Raw genomic sequence first — 19,544 nt, forward strand, 5'->3', positions numbered from 1 at the left:
ATAATTATACATCATGTAGTTATTACATGTGAGGAGAACATATTTTTGGTAAGTCTTGATCCATGTTGGTCTTGACCAGTCTTGCGTGAAAACTAGATTACGTACTTTGTAATTAATTGGTCACATACACTTAATTCATGCGTAAAAAGATCTCTTACACTAAAATTAAATTCACTTGCTATCAGTATTATCAAAAGGATGGAAGACGATGTAGCTTCAACTTTTTGTTTGAGCATTTCGATTGTCCTTTCTTTTCGTCTTTTAGCTGTTGGGACGTTTCTAATAATTTCCAGAGGTTCACTGAAAGACTAAATTGGTGCAAGATGAAGTACCATTTTATTCTCCAGTTAATTTCGGGGAACTTATAAGAAATAACCTGATGGAAGGACAAATAAGATCATTAAAATGTTATTGTAATAAGTGAATTACTTCTTTTGGACATGTCAAGATTAGCGAACCCACTATTTTTCAAACAATGTCATACTACTTTGATTTATATATAGCCTATATATGCATTATATATATATATATATATATATATATATATATATATATATGTGTGTGTGTGTGTGTGTGTGTGTGTGTGTGGTGTGTGTGTGTGTGGTATAACTGAATCACGAAAGTTAGAACGTGATAAATCCATAAAATAAACAACGGATGCTCCGTTGTTTATTTTCCCTCGTGGCATATACCTTTATATATATATATATATATATATATATATATATATATATATATATATATATAATATATATATATTATATATATAAATCCAAGTGGTATAATACTGTCTTGAAAAATAGTGGGTTTACTCATTTTAACACGATCCCTTCTTTTGCAGTTACTTCTGATGAAGTTTGTTTACAAGGACTTCTTGCAAATTAAATTTATTTGTATTAGTACTCTAATTAATTCATTGTTTACTCACTTGGTTTCTTCTGTCTCCATAATTACTATACAGTCGGTTAAACTATCCCCTAACGAGCAAGACAATTACTCGAAAACACGTCCAAGTTCTCCCAAGAACCTTCCCTCATTTGCATAGCCACCTCACCAATTGTTATACGTATTGAAACTACTGAAAAAGACACATTTTGATTGGAAATTTAGTGTTATTTCGCGTTTAGTTGCAAATTCATCAAACATGTTTTTATAACTAGACCGAGCAATCACGAAGGAAAGATTAAACAAAATAATTAAGCCTGAACAGAGGGACAAAAGCCGTACAGCTGGAAATATTGGAATGAACCGTGGGGAAAAGCGGGAGTGGGTCAGACTCAAACGGTCAGACCCTGGCCGGGCCGGCAGTCATCCATAGAACTTGAGTGTGTGAGAAGCAAGAGATACGTGAAACGGTAGGCTTATGTTTTTGGAAATTTCTGCTATTATGGTTCAAAGTAGTTGTGTTTTATTGTTATAGATAAAGCAGCGATTTACAGTTTACATAGATTACTTGCAGTTTAATGGAAATAAATTAGTTGGAAAGCAGCCGGTTATGAATAGTCTAGCTGAAGCAAAAATTGTCGGAAGTTAGGTGGCCTACCATTAGGCTATGTCCCGGTAAGCAGGTTAAATCCAATGACCTTAAAGCCTTTTGCCCTAAGACTTTGTCTTGGGATGTAAAACTTCTTTTATTATAGTTTCACCTTGAATTTAGTTTTAAAAATTTCGGATGTTACAGGCATTCTTGCTTATCGGTAACTTAGCCATCAACGGTGGTTACAGCGCTCTCGTGGTATAGTCTAGTAACCGTAGCCTATCTTCAACTTGAAAAGCTCATAGGTGCTTTTTGTCACTGTTTGGTGAAAATTAGTTGGTTTATTATCAGCTGACTTTGAATACAAAAATTTTAATTAATCTATATATAAATCATGTTTATAAAGCTTACAATTCAGATCTTTTTATGCCTTCTTTTTGTATAATCATTTTAAAGCTATATCTATGCAAACTTATGCTTGTTTGATGTAATTACGTGTATTGTTAACTCTTTGTAGCTATTAGGCTCATTGCTATAAACTAAAATATCTATAGGCTTACAGCATATAGGCGCTTAGGTCTAGCCTAGATTTTTTTTACGGGACAATGAAAATTTATGACAATTTCTCTCTCTCTCTCTCTCTCTCTCTCTCTCTCTCTCTCTCTCTCTCTCTCTCTCTCTCTCTGTATTTTTGTCAATTCGTGGGTTTATAGTACATTCACTTAAGCTAGATTCCTCCTCCTGAAGAGCCTTTTTTTCTCTTTCTTTTTTTTCTCTTTCTTTTTTTAGACAATTATGAGAGTCCTTTTTTGGGGAGCCCTTCTGGCAGATATATATAGCCTAATATTATGGCCAAAACCCTTCATGATTTTCAGTTGGCATATACAAAATTATATATCGATATAGGCCTAGGTCTTTATTAGGTTGAGTAAAACTCACGACTGAATTCTTTTTCTCTCTTCTTATTCATACTCAAGTAATATATTATTTTATCCTGGTCGTATTTCTTAACAGTAGATCCAGACCAATGCAAGATGTTGGTTAAAAAGCTAAAAATGTGAGAAAAAAAGCCCTGTTTAATCAACTTCCAGCTTCATGAAATGAGACCAAACAATTCGTTCAAAATACTAACAAATAATCATATTATAAGTAGCTGAAAGGATAAGAAATAGGAAAGGGTGACGTTCTCGTTTAAGTCTATTTCATGTTTTTTTTTTTTTTTTTTTTTTTTTTCTCAAGAAAAACCTACTGCTTTAATCAAGGGTTGCTCTTTGACGCTACAGGGTGTAACACGAGTGTAGCACATATTTTTGTGGAATGAAGATAAAGTTTCTTTGAACAGAAAATATTTTATAAACATGTATTTTTTAGGCGTCCGTTGTCGGTGCGGGGACTTTTAAAATAACCGTTATCATTATGCTGGGGTCACACATTCACGTATCACGACGGGCGTATGCCCACGTATGTGGATCTTGGGCATCATCGCGGTGAAATGACCTTGAACAGCTGGTAAACAGGACACGGGCTACCGGACGTAAAGCCAGCGACGTAAATTGCGCCGCAAATGTACGCGCAAAAGAGAAAGCAAGGTCGGACGTCTACCTGGAACTTACGCCGATCAACTTCATGTCAAGACCACGCCCCACCGTTGTGGGCTGTGCTGTTGCCAGGGGTATGAGCACATTACTACAGTTTTTATTTTTTTTTTTATTTTTATTCTGTTTTGAATCCGCGAAAGACATCTACAACAGCTGAATATTACAGTTGAAAATTATATGCACACAAAATCGAGATTTACTATCATTGAGAGAGAGAGAGAGAGAGAGAGAGAGAGAGAGAGAGAGAGAGAGAGAGAGGAGATTTTACCAAGATCCCAATATACTTTCTAATTGTACAACAAAAACATTTCAGTAGACGCAATTAGAATAATGGTTGTAAATGAGCACATCACTGATTATATATTAACCCCATTTCTGAATTATATTTATAGCAATAACCAAGTAACCATTCGACAGGGAATACAATCGTAGTTTTAGGAATTATGATTTATGAACGCTTTGGGAGCTCTTATATAAGATTAGCACTAGAATTGTCTTGCTTCGATTTTACCATTCAGACATACACTAAGACTTATAAAACTGTTGACTATGGGCGATTTATATTTAAGCGATATAGAATAACATCTAATTACTTATCAAACATTCTTAAAAATAAATAGAATTCTACGTATTCAAGAATAATATTTTTTTAGATGTATATAGGATTCCTCTTAGATATTTACATTATTTGTTACACCATTATTGTAAGACTGCTATTCAGAAGAAATAAAATATCTTCGACACTTCCATAATCTGAGAATACCGTGTTACCGGGAAAGTGTTCGTGTGTGTGTGTGTGTGTGTGTGTGAAAGTTATTCTAGCAGATTATACTATACGTTTGCTGTCTACAAGTGAAGTCTTTTGTTATTTTTGGCCTAAGCAGTAAAGGTTATTTCAAAAAGGTCTACTAGACATCCTAACAGTTGTCTGTGTCAGAAATTTCCCCAGTATTTTTATATTCGTTATCATTTCCCACTCGCCTTTTATTGAAACCTTGTCTCCATATTCTGAATCGTGATCAGCCACCTGAGACACAGAGAAACAGCCCCAGGGCTATGAAGCCATTAGTCCTGCTCCCACACAAATGGTTCGCACTGCATGGGTCCATAATAAGTACTCGTCCAACCCGGGATTATTCATGGCCTAAAGGAAACCTTACCAATAACACCAGGCCCCAACTCCTCTACTGTTCCTGCGTTGCTAATCATAAATTAATTTCTTACTGAGCAGGTGTGACAGACGACGTATAGGCGGTAGATGCCGGAATCCTGTTGACGAAAATGACCCGGTTGTTGATTTCTGGTTGAGATTTGTGTACCGGAACGCTGGAATACTACCTTGGGAATAGAGCCTGGATTACCCTGTATCCCTCTGACAGATTCCAATTCATTGTTTGATTGATGATAGCGGTCAAAAGTCAGGAGAAAGTGGAAATCGTATTAGGAGCCAGTGCTAAAGGATTATTCCAAAATCCGCCATTGTCAATGAAAGAAATAACTGAGACCGTCAGGTCTTGGGATAATCCTGTGGCCAATATTTTTCAAGTTGATTTTCCACAGATGACCCGAGGGCGCCGACCTGACCTTTTATACCACGCTACAGCGTTGCCATGTCGTACAGGGTTGTAAATGTGTGAATCCTGGTTTTCGCCGTAGGCTTGCAGCGCAATTAGGAGGCCCACGTGCGTTGACGCGGCGGAAAGAAAACGAACGACGGCCGAACAATGCAGGCGTGACCCTGGAGCGCGTACCCCGCAGCAGTCAACCGTGGGTCCCACGTTGCAATGCCTGGAGCTACGTCAGGAGACATTTGGCGTGACCAACCCACGACGTTGTTTGGAACATTTACAAAACTGGAGTGGGAGCTACGCGCCCTAGTGGGCGGAGCTTGAGCACCCGGCACGACACGTCCCGCCGTTCGTTTTACGATTTTACGTGTGTTTTTATACGTTACCATTTAGCGGTTTACTGACGTTGAGCTTGCTTAGCCGAACTACCAATTTCCGCTCAGGCGGGTGGCCGTGCGTGTCGTTTGATACGTGAAATGTTGTGACACTTAGCATTTATGCTGGGGTCACCACATTCACGTATCAACGACGGCGTATGCCCACGTATGTGGAATCTTGGCATCATCGCGGGTGAATGACCTTGAACAGCTGGTAAACGGAGGACCCGGGCTACCGGACGTTAAAGCCAGCGAACGTAAATTGGCGCCCGCTAAATTCCGTACGCGCAAAGAAACAAGCAGGTCGGACGTCCTACCTTGGAACTTACGCTGGAACGTGGGCAGAGTTGTTAATTGAGACTTCATTGGTGGACCAATCAACTTCAGTCCAAGACCACGCCCACCGGTTTGGGGAAATGGGCGGTGCTGTTGCCATAGGGGTGTATGAGAAAGCATTATTACCGTTTTTATTTTCTTTTTTTTGTTTTTTATTTTTTTTTTTTATTTTTATTCTGTTTGAATCCGCGAAAGACCATCTACAACAGCTGAATATTACAGTTGAAAATTATATGCAACCGACAAAAATCGAGATTTTACTATCATTGAGAGAGGAGAAGAGAGCGGAGAGAGCGAGAAGAGAAGAGAGAGAGAGAGAGAAGAGAGAAGAGATTTACCAAGATATTATATTTTCTCAATTGTACCAAAAACAAAAACATTTCAGTAGAACGCAATTAGAACTAATGGTTGTAAATGAGTCAACGATCACTGATTAAGAAAAAATAATATTAACCCCCACCATTTCTGAATTCTTTTATTTATAGCAATAACCAAGCTAACGCAAGGTTCGACAGGGAAAATTACAATAACGTAGTTTTTAGGAAATTTCTATGATTTATTGAAACGCTTTGGGAGCTCTTATTATAGAATTAGCAACTAGAATTTTGTCTTGCTTTCGATTTTACATTCAGACCATACACTAACGACTTTAAAATAAAACTGTTGACTATGGGGCGATTTTCTAATTTAAGCGATATAGAAATAACATCTAATTACTTATCAACAATTCTTAAAAATAAAATAGGAATTCTACGTATTCAAGATAATATTTTTTTTAGATGTTATATAGGCAATTCCTCTTAGATATTTAACATTTTTTTATTTGTTACAAAACCATTATTGGTAAGACCTTGCTATTGCATAAGAAAATAAATATCTTCGACACTTCCCATAAGATCTGAGAATACCGTGTTACCGGGAAAGTGTTCGTTGGTGTGTGTTGGTGTGTGTTGTGTGTGAAAGTTGATTCTAAAGCAAGATTATACTATACGTTTTGCTGTCTACCAAGTGAAGCTCTTTTGTTATTTTTTGGCCTAAGCAGTAAAGGTTTATTTTCAAAAAGGTCTACTAGACATCCCTAACAATTTGTCTTCGTCCAAAGAAATTTCCCCATTAATTTTTATATTCGTTATCCATTTATTCCCAACTCGCCTTTTATTTGAAACCTTGTCCTCCATATTCTGAATTCGGTGATCAGACCACCTGGAGACACAGAGAAACAGCCCCTACGGGCTATGAAGCCATTAGTCCTGCTCCCACTCACAAATGGTTCCGCACTGGGGGGGCATGGGATCCATATAAGTACTCGTCCAACCCGGGATTCTTCATGGCCTAAAGAAGAAACCTTACCAATAACAACAGGCCCCAACTCCTCTACTGTTCCTTGCGTTGCTAATTCATAAATTAATTTCTTACTGGTAGCATGGTGTGAACAGACGACGTATATGGCGGTAGATGCCGGAATCCTGTTGAACGAAAATGACCCGGTTGTTGATTTCTGGGTTTTGAGATTTTGTGGTACCGGAACGCTGGGAATACTACCTTGGGGAATAGAAAGCCTGGGATTAACCCTTGTAGCCCTCTGGACAGATTGCCAATTCATTGTTTGTTTGTTGATGATAGCGGTCCAAAGTCAGGTAAGGAAAGTGGAAATCGTAATTAGGAGCCAGTGCCTAAAGGATTATTCCAAAAGCCTCCGCCCATTGTCAATGAAAATAAAATAAACCTGAGACCGTCAGGTCCTTGGGATAATCCTGTGGCCCATATTTTCAAGTTGATTTTCAACAGATTGACCCGGGGATGGCGCCGACCTGACCCTTTTAATACCACGCTGACCAGCATTGGCCATGTCCCGTACAGGGTTGTAAAGTGTGGTGAATCGGTTTTCGCCCGTAGGCTGCAGCGCAATTATGGAGGCCCACGTTGCTTCGCGGCGGAAAGAAAGAAAACACGGACGGCGAACAATTGGCCAGGTGACCCTAGCGCGTACCCCGCAGCCAGTCCTACCGTGGGTCCCCCACGTGCAATGCCTGGAGCTACGTCAGGAGACATTTGGCGTGACCACCCACGACTTGTTTTGAACCATTTCCAAAACACCTGGAGTGGGCTACTGCGCCCTAGTGGGCGGAAGCTTAGCACCCGGGACGACACGGTCGCCGCGTACGTTTTACGATTTTAACGTGTGTTTTTTACGGTACATTAACGGTTTACTGACCGTTGAGCTGTTGCCAACTAACGAATTTTCCGCTCATGCGTTGGCCGTGCGTGCGTTTGATACGTGAACATGTGGTGACCTTAGCATTAGTGATGGTTTCACAAGGGGGTGGAGTTCGCAGGTGAGAAGTTCGGATCTAGTATTTCTAGTCGCCGCTGGAGATGTAGAAGAGAGCGGAGGTGGGCGTCATAGGGAGTGGATGGAAGAATTATGCCGATGTTTAATAAAGTATCTCCCAATAAAATGTATTCGTTTAGGTTTTTGAAGAAAAAAAAAAAAATGCATGCATCCTTTGAAACCGTTTCCCTCCCTATTGTTGGGGTATTCACTGGCCACCGATAAAAAACAAAACAGAAAAGAGTAAGCCTAACTGAATCTCCTCATACCCATCAAAGATAAGTTTTGCTTATTCCATTAGACAACTATTAAAGACTTCAGTGTTTAAGATTAAAAATCTCTTCCTCTCCATCTAAAGTTTCATTCAACAGACACCAGTCATAACGCCGTATATGCTACGTTATATGATTCCTGGTTCAGCATGTCCGTGACGAGGCACTAGAATTCGAAAGTTCCCAAACAATGAATTGTTGCTCAGCAAACATTTCAACATACCTGTATTGTCTTGCTCTCATGTGGTGCGTCAGAGGTATTGACCCCTCTAGGGCTAGGCCCATGTTTCTAAACTTTGCCGTTCGTTAAACAATTTTATTAATTCATCTATGTATGGATTTCTTTCCGGTTTATTAAAGCACCGAATGCAGTGCAATAATTCCTTTCGCTCATCGAAGGATGTTTCTTAAGACCGAATAACATGACACATTTGACATTAGATATCCCGTGCACATAAATCAAAATCTAATCAAAAGCAATAAGTGCGGTCCCGCACTGGTTCACATTGTTTAAGATATTCGTTTTTTTTTTTCTTTTTGTTTTAAAATTTTGTGATAGCATTTTGTGAGATTCTAATGTTTTTCCTGTAAAATTTAAACAAATGGCAAGTTCAACTACCTTCAAACTTAATATTGAAATGATAATCTAATGTGGACTATGTTTATACTAATACTACCTGACTACCAGGGTGATAGGTGTCTCCTATCTATTTCGTAACTGTATATCTATGGTTTTATGATATGACGTTTTTTGTAATCCACTTCGTTTCGTTTCAACGTCAATTTTGCTATATGGAAAATAAGTTTTAACACAATAACATAACTATAATGTTTCTAAAGATTATCAGTGACTGTTTTTTAACGTCATTACACATGATTTCTTCCAATATTTGAAAAGAAAAATAAGAATAAATAACGGCATGAAATCGTGCGTCAGGCTAGGTGAACGAAAAATTAATGAACCTCTGCCACGAGTTTTTTTTGGCCGACAGTACATTCACTTAAGTTAAGCTAGATTCCCTCCTCCTGAAGAGCCCTTTTTTTCTCTTTCTTTTTTTTTAGAACAATTAATGAGAGTCCTTTTTTTGGGAGCCCTTCTGGCGCAGATATATATAGCCTTAATATTATGGCCAAAACCCTCATGATTTTTCATTGTTTGCATATACGTTAACTTATATTCGTATATAAGGCCTGTAGGTCTTTATTAGGTTGAGTGCAACCTCACGACTGAATGCTTTTTTCTCTCTTCTTATTCATACTCAAAGTAATATATTATTTTATCCTTGGTCGGTATTTCTTAAACAGTAGATCCCAGACCAAACGCACAGATGTTGGTTAAAAAGCTAAAAATTGTGGAAAAAAAAGCCCTGTTTAATTAAAGCTTCCAGCTTCCAATGCAAATGAAGACCAAACAATTCGGTTCAAAATACTAAACAAATTAATCCTAATGCATATAAGGGCCTTGGTAGTCTCAAAGCTTTTGGGGTTTAAATTTCTTGACCCCTAAGATTACTTACACACATTTAAATCGGTGATAATTTTTAATTTTGCAACTAATTTATTCTGCTTCACTTTGGGGGTGGGTCTGGAAATGTAAGAGGGTTGTTAAATCCTATAGCTACCTTTAGAGTTCAAGTGTTAAAGACGGTAAAACTAGGCCTATTAGGCTAGTTTGTTTCCTGACCCAACAAGGAATTGGAGGCTGAAATAATTGCTGCAAATGATCTACTATAGTAATGATTTCCAAATTTGCCAAAAAAAAAAGACACTGAACTAGTCCCTATATTGACGTAAAATGATATTTATTATAGGCATTTATTATTTCGCAATACCTTTGCCTTTTTTTTATTTTCTGAATCATAGGGGAAAAAAATGTTTCCCAGAAACCGCTGTTGAGTTTATTCAGTACCTTAGTATTTTCCTTCTTGTAATGGTAATATTCATTTCTTTGATCATATTATAACTAACTTAATAATAGAACTAATTTGTAACTATAAACCCATGGCAATGTGGGTAGGAAATGCATTGCAACAATATTTGGGTTCCGTTTGACGTCACTGACTCGTTACGAATTGCGCTTGGTTCTACTTGTTCTTCAACTGTAGAGCCTCTATAGGTGGCCGTGATTGTATGCGTTAAAATAGTTAGACGGTTGATTGATTCGTGGACATTAAAACTAGAGGCAAGGTATATCGGGGTCTGCTCAACTGGGCAGTGGGGGACGGAGCTAATAATTGTCGACGTGACCAAGCGTAACTCGTCCATCGCTTATCCATTGAAGTTACTTAGAAGAAACCCATAGTTTTTATAATACATTTAATCCCATATCGCATGGTTTTTTTGTTTTTTTCTTTAATAAAACTCTGTAAAGGATGGTCCCACGGTGCTTTGGATGGTTTTTTTCTAATACCCATTTGTCCCTCAATTAGGTCAACCAAGCCTTGGTTTTGTTAATTTCATATAAAATATTGCCAGTTTTCAACCCCGCACATAGCATAATCTCCAAGCTTTCTTGATATTTGCTTTTTCTTTATTTATTTGCTTACCTATATAATGGTAATGCTGTATTCCTCTTAAAACTCCAATTTTTACCAGCATGACAATTCTTCTCTCTCCTCTCGTCCTCCCTCCCCAGTCGTCTCTTCGTCTCTCTCTCTCAGGTAGTGCTATCAAGATTATAAAATAATTGGATATGAAATGTTTTAGTTTATGTTCACTGTCCTGTTTTCCATATCTCACTTTGGGAAAGCAACCTTTTTTTTTACTTTTTTTTTTTTGTATGCAAAGGTTAGAATGATAGATTGTTATTAATTGTTTTCCCAAATCTTATTTATGAATACTAATTGTTATGCAATAAATACATAGAAAATATGGATACAGGCAGTGTAAAAAAAAAGAAAGAATTAAAAGTATAAGACTCACATCATATATCGATATAAGGTATCAAAGGAATAAGTAATGAAGACGATGATACAGAGGATGTAACTGAAGGGGCGGGGCTAAGATTTCAGCTCTGCAACGAACGCTTATAATTTTTTTTATAATTTTTGCGTGCGCGCTTAATTGTAATTGTGATGTGTCATATACCAATTGAAAGGGCATTCTTTGTACTTTTACGTGGTATATGGCATGATGTAATAAGTTGAAAATTTATGTAAAAATTTTTTGGCAAGTATAGTTACGTAAAATTTAAACATTTATGGTCAGTCTTTGACCTAGAATTCATCGAAAATTTCTGCGAACACCAATCAGTTTTATTTATGCATTATATAGTAAATTTATCAGCTTTATAATATATTTTTCAGTTTATCATCAACCCTTAGTCAGATAAGCTATGAAACGTGAACGTATGTAGGTTGACGGATGAAGTAATTGCACATTTTTGTGCGCGTAGATAATTTTTTCTGTGCGTGCTTGTGGGTTTGAAAGTAATCGTAATTGTAACTTTGTGTCCGTTTATCATTTGAAAGGGCCATTCTTTGTCTTTACCCTAGTAATAGTACGAACAACTGGTAATAAGATAAAAAAATATAAAAATGTCCATCGTAAAAAATAATATAAAAATGTTTTATCCATTAAATAATAGTTTTTCATAAAGATACAGGTCCTTTTGGTCAACAAGGAAGTTTCACAACGGTCGGGGATAGGTTTTAGTACTGAGCGGACCCGATATAGGTACGTACCTTGACTCTGATTAAACCTATTAGTTTTCCCTTAAAAACTGCTGTATCCTGAAGTTGACCCGAAGCAGGAAATGCATTAAGATTTTGCATCCAGGGAACGGGTAATGTATGATCTAAGAAAAATTTTTCACGCCATGTGGGCTAAGTATGCAGAGGTCTACGTCAGACCTTGAAACTCCGGGAGTCTTACTATAGTAAAACCGAAATCGACTGGCAGAAAGGAGGGAAGGTAGATTAATACAGTAGTATCAAATGATATGAAATTCATAGTATATAAATTGTACTGAATAGGGAGCTTTAAAGAATTCTTATATTGGTTTGCCCCGATTCTGTTTTTTTCCAACTGAAAAGTTGTCCATTCTGATAATGTTAAACTATTTGATAATGCTTAACTTTTTACGTAGGCCTGTTTCGTCTTAAAAAAATAGGTGCCTGAAGGCAGTTGGTTATTTAAATTTATGGAATTTATCATAGAGGCCTGGGTATTTTTTTTTTATTAAAAGAATAAAGATCTTCCAGGAAGTTTTACCTCAGTCCTTTTGTGATCCATAAAATCGACTCCCACTCCACCCCCCGACAAAATGTTGGCAACATCTGATTCATTACGTCATTTTGCCTTATATACACTACCTTATCTTGACTATTAAAACTTCGTATATCAACCTGGAAGTAAAAATATGAATTAAGTATTTTCATATGATTGGAAATTCCAAGCAATTACCGAAAAATGGCTGAATGTAATGAATGGAAGCGGTAAGGAAATCGTTATTCATGAATAATTCTGTTTGTTCACAATGACGTCGCTGGGAAATCTTTTCACAGTCTTCCGTAATACTGACACCGAATTTTACCCGAAATATTTCAGTTGAAGTTGAGTTGTGTGAGCATTTCACCGTCGATTATTAAGATACAATCGTCAATCTGAAACATGTTATTATGCTGTGAGTGTTTGACAGAAACAAATGAAACTCAAAAAACGCAGCATAAAATATAAACTGAAATCAGTCACCACTTAAGTCCTATTTTGAGTGTCAGTTTTGGGGAGGAAATTATATCGAGTAGTTATTCCTTCTTTCATTACATACCAATCTACTTATTTCTAAGGCACAAAATTTAACTTGAACAATGACTGAAATCATGCGCTCTCGTTACTTTTTGGTGTACGTATATTATTCATACAGGATTTGTTCCCCATTATGGAAGATAATCGTCTTGGACGGTTAGAATCACTTATTCCTTGTGACATTGAAGATTTCATAATTTACTAAATTAATGATTCTGTATAAATAGTAGCATGGAATAAAAAATTAAATAATTACTTTAATTAAAACGAGTTACTTTGGCTGTTCGGTGAATAGTACGTGGAATATAATTATTATTTTAACTTGTGGAGTAAGCCCGAAAACTACTATTTGTCGTTGTTTTGGGGGTGGGGGGTAGGAAAGCCTAAAAAGGCCTGGATAATGTGTTGCACGTTGATTTAAAGGTACAGGAATTTTAGGATAGAATGTTTATGATTTATTAATTAGAATCAGGATATAAAAATGTGCATGTTAATAGTACAGAAAAATTATTTCTAATAAAATATAACTTATCTTAATTTTCGTTGATGAAACTACGCTCTATTTGACTGTAGATTTTAGCACGCTCCTCGAGTAAGCTTTTGGTCGGATCATGCCTTGTTTTTTTCGGTATTCATTGAGTTTGTGGAATTTTCTATTGAAAAAAAAAAACGTCTACTTCCAGTGTCCTCGATCCAGTGAGACTTAATGTTACAACATGTAATAGGACGAAAATAATTTATATTTTAATTGCCGAAACTTTCATATATGAATGTCATTGGTACTAATTGTTCAATGGATGATAATTTGATTTAGCACAGTTTCATAATTTCCCACTGACCTTGATCATAAATTTGTTCTTTTGTGACTTGTTTTATGGCTAAGAACTTGGGTATCTGTAGTTAAGTACTGCCCTTTGGCCTTTGGTCGGTCTTGTAATTTGTGGCTGGTTTGTTTCAATAGTTTTCCTACTTGCAAGAGACTCTGGTTAATTATAAATTTAGTTGTCGGCCATTCTCGAAGGTTTTCTAGATAACTATTTAATGAATTCATATAATAGCAAAGCATTAAGTAATGGAAATATTTTGGAAAATCCATTTTTCAACACGTATTTCATACTAGCCAAATGTTGCTTGAAAATGCAGTTAGTGTAAAACATACAGAAGAAATGCCTTAGCTCGTTTGATTTCATATCAAACTAAATATTTAACCGTTTAACTTTTTATTGATTTGACTGAGGGAAGTCTGCTCTCGAAACCCAGATTTTTTTCCCCTTAAAGTTCATACTGGTAATAAGTGGCACCAAGGGACCTCGAATATAAGCACCCACTCCAAGTCAAGTTTTTCGAATCTCAGGGATGATAGTACTACGCGGTTGGAAAATGTACTGATAATGCTAATAGCCCAAGTAATGACAAGGAAATTTCGCCTTTATGATCTTATTGAGTGCCAGTAGTTTATTTAACATATAATAGTTATTGTAAACATTGTGAACCCAAGGTGTTTATTTTCATTTTTTAATATTTAACATAATTTCTCATTGTAAGAAATTTTCTGGTTTCATTAACCCCAGAGTTTATCTATATATATATATAATATATGTATATATATATATAATTATATATATTATATTTTTATATTCTATATATATTAGTATTATATATATATATATATTAATATATATATATATATCTATATTATATTAATTTGTTGCCATTTCAGTAGCTTTTTATTTCCACTGGATGACAATATTATGAATAAGGCACAACAGAAACCATGAGCTATTTTGCTGGTTTTAGTGTTTTTTTTTTGTCAGCGTCAACTACCTTCGCATTTAATTTCCGTTGATAGGATGGAAGTCAGAGCTCTAGTATACTTTGGTTCCTAGGCATCTTAGCATTTACTTAACTTTTTGTAGGCTGCTTCGCCGGCAAAGTACCAATATTTAAAAGGTTAATCCAGTCCCAACCACCGTTCATTTTTCTTTCTAGCCAAGTTAAATCTCCCGAAATTTATTTATTGGAAAATATTAAGAAATTGTGGAACATGAAAACTATAATCAATCTTACCATTCCATGAACCAACACTTACCAAACCACCATTTCAAGGTTTATCATAAAAGCTCAGTGGACAACTTGGGTTTTGCTTTAGGGCATTCCCAAGGGCCAAAGCCAACCTGGAACCGGAGATGAGTGTGATATTAACACCAACTTGCAAAAAATTGGGTTTCAAAGCTGTACAATATTTCCTTATCATAATTGTTTAAAACCCCAAAACCTTCCCCTTTTCACCTTGTGGAATGTCCATTATTTTGTTTTGGCATATGTAAAAATTTAGAAGCTATCTTGTCTTGCATCCAAACTGGTTCATGGCATTTGTGAACTTGCATGGCGGTGCCCAACCGAACCTCTTCCATCAGTGCTTTTAACCTCTTGTGAATTCATAAAGTGAAGTCCATTTAGTTTAAGAAAGGAAGTTATAAATTTATAAATTATATTTTTCATAATTATATCTTAGAACTCAAAATAACATTCTTTTTTTTTTAGGCGGAAAAATCTTTAAACATATGACAATCTGATATATATATTATTCTAATTATATATATATTATATATTGTATAAAAAAAATCAATAATTTAATTTTTAAATATATATATATATTATATATATTATATATATACTTATATTATATATATATATATGCCAAACTTTATTACCCCACTTATGTTTTAGTTTACGTTAAATATTATTTCAACTGAAATCTCATTATACAGGTGATACTGGATAATTACGGTTGGTAAGATTTTTCGTTCGTATCTAACAAAATGAAATATTTCATAAATGATTCGGACGAAACCCTTAAAGAAAGCCTGCATAAAAACCAAACAGTTTGCTTTGCATTTTTTATTTTTATTTTACTTTTAGATGATTCTACCTTTCTATAGTTATGAAAAATCCCAACTAATTATTTATTTTAAAGGAAAATAGCGAAGAGAGAGAGAGCGAGAGATAGAGAGAGAGAAGAGAGAGGAGGACGGAGAGAGAGAGAGAGAGAGAGAGGAGAGAAACATAGGATCCCGAAACGATATATTTCGTTAAGTGATGCAGTGTTACGTATCGTGAATGTTAGTTTAGTACACAAGGTAGTTTTCGCGTGGCCTTTCAAAGTTCCGGTCTTAGACTTGTCGTCGTGACGATAAAATTAAGTTAGTCTTCCGCTATCATGTGAATAAGGAGAATCACAAATTACGGTTCACGATCTTGTGCTACGAAAAGATTTTGTGAGTTGGTAATTCCCATTCGTTTTTGTTTAGAACTAGATACCGAAAATTTGTTCGTTTGTAGAGTGTGCGGGCTCCAGTATATTATATTATTATATCAATAAATCTAAGTTTTACCCAACCGATTCCACTTTAAACGTTTGTGTCTGAGTTGTTCAGCGTTGTCATAGTTTCAAAATTTTTTCTTCTCTAGTCAAGTATTTTCAAAATGGATGCTAATGGTTAACATTTTAATAACTGTTTTTGCCCTACCCAGTTTGCCTAAACGGGTTAAGTGAAATTTGATTGTGTGAACGGGGTTATTTGGTTGGCCAACGGCGTTGACAACGGTGTAATGGAAGTCCAGCTCGACTTGACTTTTGTATGCAGTCAGTTATCACAAAGAAAAAAAACCTGCCTGCTTGGGTGAACGATCGGCAAACTGTTGCCACGCGTAGGGGGATTCCCCTACCGTAGGGGAAATCTGGTGTCTAGTGGGTAAGGGAAACCTACGGGGAAAATGATCTTTGTGATTGTGGGGGAGAGGGGAGTGTAGGGGAATTTCACTTATTTCCCTTGTAAATGCCCTTTCTTAAAAATTTTTAGCAGGAAACAAGATGAAATATTAGTATCCGTGAAAAATATTAAACACCCCACTATATCAATGACTTGTGACTTTGAATCGGTTTGGTTTCATTCTAGCCAGTTCCTGATAAGGCTTGTGAGAGGAGCTTTGATTATCAAAGTTGACAATAGGACGTTGTTTTTGGATTTTTGTAATCATACTAAAGTTTACTGAAAAAGGTTACCGGTGTGTTCCCTAAATGATAAAGGATGGAATGTGGATAAGGAGAGCTGGGCCTTTGAAGGGATGGCTATCCAGGGTGGAAGTGACGACATGAAGGAGGCGCCTTGCTTAGAGTATGTTGGATAAGGAAGTGGCGGCAGGAAAATTGTAACTCATTGGTCCATACGAAAATGGTCCTTCCTTCGAACATAACGCTTTTGCTTCAGGAGTGACTGCAAATCTGCTGATTAATAAGTTTGTTGAACGAAAGGATTACTTGTAGGATTAAAGGCAGAATTGAAGATGTTGTTTGCAATGGTAAGATAGACCAAGTTCTTTCTTTAATATTGCCCTTGCAAGGTGAAAGGAACTTTGAAAAATACCACAGGCAGGTAAATTCGAATTCGTTTTACGTTTTTTATTTTCAGAAAAGTGAAAGAATCCGGACTTCTTTCTCTCTGCCTTGAGGCGGCAACTGGAATTGACGTCAGAAGAAAACTGGGTAAGTAGATTTTCTTCCAGTTTTCATTCCATTTGGTCATCCCGCTGTTCACGTCCACTAGAAGTTAATTCGATTGTATGGCCTTTATTGTTACCATATCTAAACATTTGTGGATATTAAAAAAATGTATTGCCATTTTTGTACATGAAAACTTACCCAGGAGTATATAGACTTAAGCTATAGACTCGGTCGTCCCCGACAGAATTTCAAAACTCGCGGCAACACGCGACAGGTAGGATCAGGTAGGATCCACCTTCCTTCCCTCCCGCCGCTGGGGTGGTCGGGGTCTGGAACCATTCCCGTTTTTTTCTAAGGCCCTACTTTAATTTCTGTCGGTCGTTGAACTGGACAACACCTATTGGTTCGTTCCTCCATCTTGGATTTCCTACTCGTTTGCCGAGAATTTTGGATTGGTTTTTTTTGGTGACGTTTATTCTGGTTTTTTCTCTGGCTTGGGCCATACGCTTATTGTGGACTGTTTTTCTCGCTTTGGTTTTGGAACTAAACTCTTTCACGATGTCCTGATGCTAAGGCTTCACCTATGTTTTAGAGTTTTGGTAGTAGGGAAGGTTGCAAGGTTAAGGTTGGCTTGCCTAAATCGGGCACGTATATCTTCATAGTCATTTGCGCTAAATGCAGAGGAGAATGAATGTTCCTTTGCAATAATACCTGTGTTGAGTGCGAGCAACCTTACCAGAGCTTGAAATGGAAAGGAGTTATCTTTCATTGTTTTAGGAAGCCTTGAGAGAGATAGAGTTAAGAAAGGCTTCAGCTAAGGTCTTCTAGTAGAATCTTGTTTCTATAGAACAAGAACGTTAACCTCTCCTACTAACGATTTTATTTTCCCTTCTTAGCCTCAGCCTGCTTCTTTCCCTTTGTTCTGAATCCAAAGATTCTTCTTCAGGAGGGAAAGGAAAATGTAAAGGCTTCAATCAAGAAACTTCAGCTCACGCTATCGGAGCCTCTAAATGAAGGTAAGAGTGGTGATAGTGACTTGTGCAGGTGGTTCCATCATTGCTCCTAGACCTAGACCGCTTCCAAACTTCCCGAGGACCAGGGAAGGAGGAATGTCGAAAGCCGCAGGGAGGATTGTAGAACATCCCCGAACGGTCAGGAGCGTCCCCCTTCGGTAGATCCATGTTGTAAAGTCCCAGGGCTGCCTCGGAATTGCCCAGCAAAAAGGCGGATCCTAAGGGAGTGTTTTTCAGCCTCAGACTCTTCCTCCTCCTAAACGGGAGGATGGAGTTTTCGGCCTCTCTTTCGCGCCCTTTGAAGAGAGCCTGGCAAGGCGCCTAAAGGAAGACGCTGGCTGATTCCAGCTCAGAAAAGCGTTTTCCCGCGGATTGGCCTTCGGTACCTAAGAAGACGAAACAATAGGGAGCCCTTCTCTTCAGGATCCTAACGAAGAAGTTTTTTGATTTAATCTGCAAGAGCAGTTTATCTTCTTTCGTAGGCTCCTTTGCTAAGGAGACTCGACGCAAGGAGGAAAGATGATTCGCTCCCGCCTGTTTAATAGTTCCGCTAAGCGCCCCTCTTTTTGTATAGGAGGAGAAGAACCCTCACAATCTCCATGGGCGTTTTATCGCCTTCGTTCGTCGAGAGAAAAAGAAAGAAAAAAAGAACTCGTCCGATAGGAGTTGTTCTCCTGAGAGGAAGAGTTTCCTTTCGGCCCTTAGTAGGCTTTCTTCTACAAAGCGCCACCTATTGACGGGTAAGGCTTTGTTGAAATCCTTGGTAGACCAGGTAAAGATCCGTAGCCTCCTCTCCTATGATACCGCTGGCGAATCGAGCATGAAGTCTCGATCGGATTTATAGGTTCAAGGAACCGGAGGATAGACAAAACCGCTTTTAAGTATCAGGATTCCTTTGGGTGGGTTCTGCAGGACAGGAGCCAGGCAGGACCGCAAAGAGGTCAACAAGACGCAAGAAAGGGCGTCAAGAGCCTCTCAAGACTACAGGATTCAACCCCCAACAAAAAAAAAAGGGGGAGGGGGGACGTTCATAGTCCTGCTAAGAAGGCAGGTAATCATGGACCGCATGAGTCAGGAGGACGCCCAGCATTCATTCAGGGCGCCATGAGTCATGGACCCGCCATGAGTCAGGGCCGCCCAGGGAGTCAAGGGCTCCGCAGGAGATTAGGACGCCAGGATGGCAGGACCGCCAGGAGTACGTTTAGGCGTCAAGAGTTAGGGCGCCAAGAGCCTGTTAAGCGTTCAGGAATCAGGACAACGGGGATCCTTTTTTCAAGCCGCCCACCTGAATCAGGGCCCGCCAGGAGCTTAGCAAGCGCCG

General features: G+C 37.6%; 1 long non-coding RNA gene across 1 annotated transcript in view; it reads left to right on the forward strand.

Annotated features, from left to right (window-relative positions):
- Window positions 1-1,248: 1,248 nt before the first annotated feature.
- The window catches only part of LOC135209038 (uncharacterized), a 78,267-nt gene continuing 59,971 nt past the window's right edge, over window positions 1,249-19,544 (forward strand). The window contains exons 1-2 of the long non-coding RNA XR_010313284.1: window positions 1,249-1,355; window positions 17,179-17,252. This is a non-coding gene — a long non-coding RNA (uncharacterized LOC135209038). The remainder of the gene's footprint in view (window positions 1,356-17,178; window positions 17,253-19,544) is intronic.

The sequence above is a fragment of the Macrobrachium nipponense genome, chromosome 37 (assembly GCF_015104395.2).
Source record: "Macrobrachium nipponense isolate FS-2020 chromosome 37, ASM1510439v2, whole genome shotgun sequence".
Classification (NCBI taxonomy): domain Eukaryota; kingdom Metazoa; phylum Arthropoda; class Malacostraca; order Decapoda; family Palaemonidae; genus Macrobrachium; species Macrobrachium nipponense.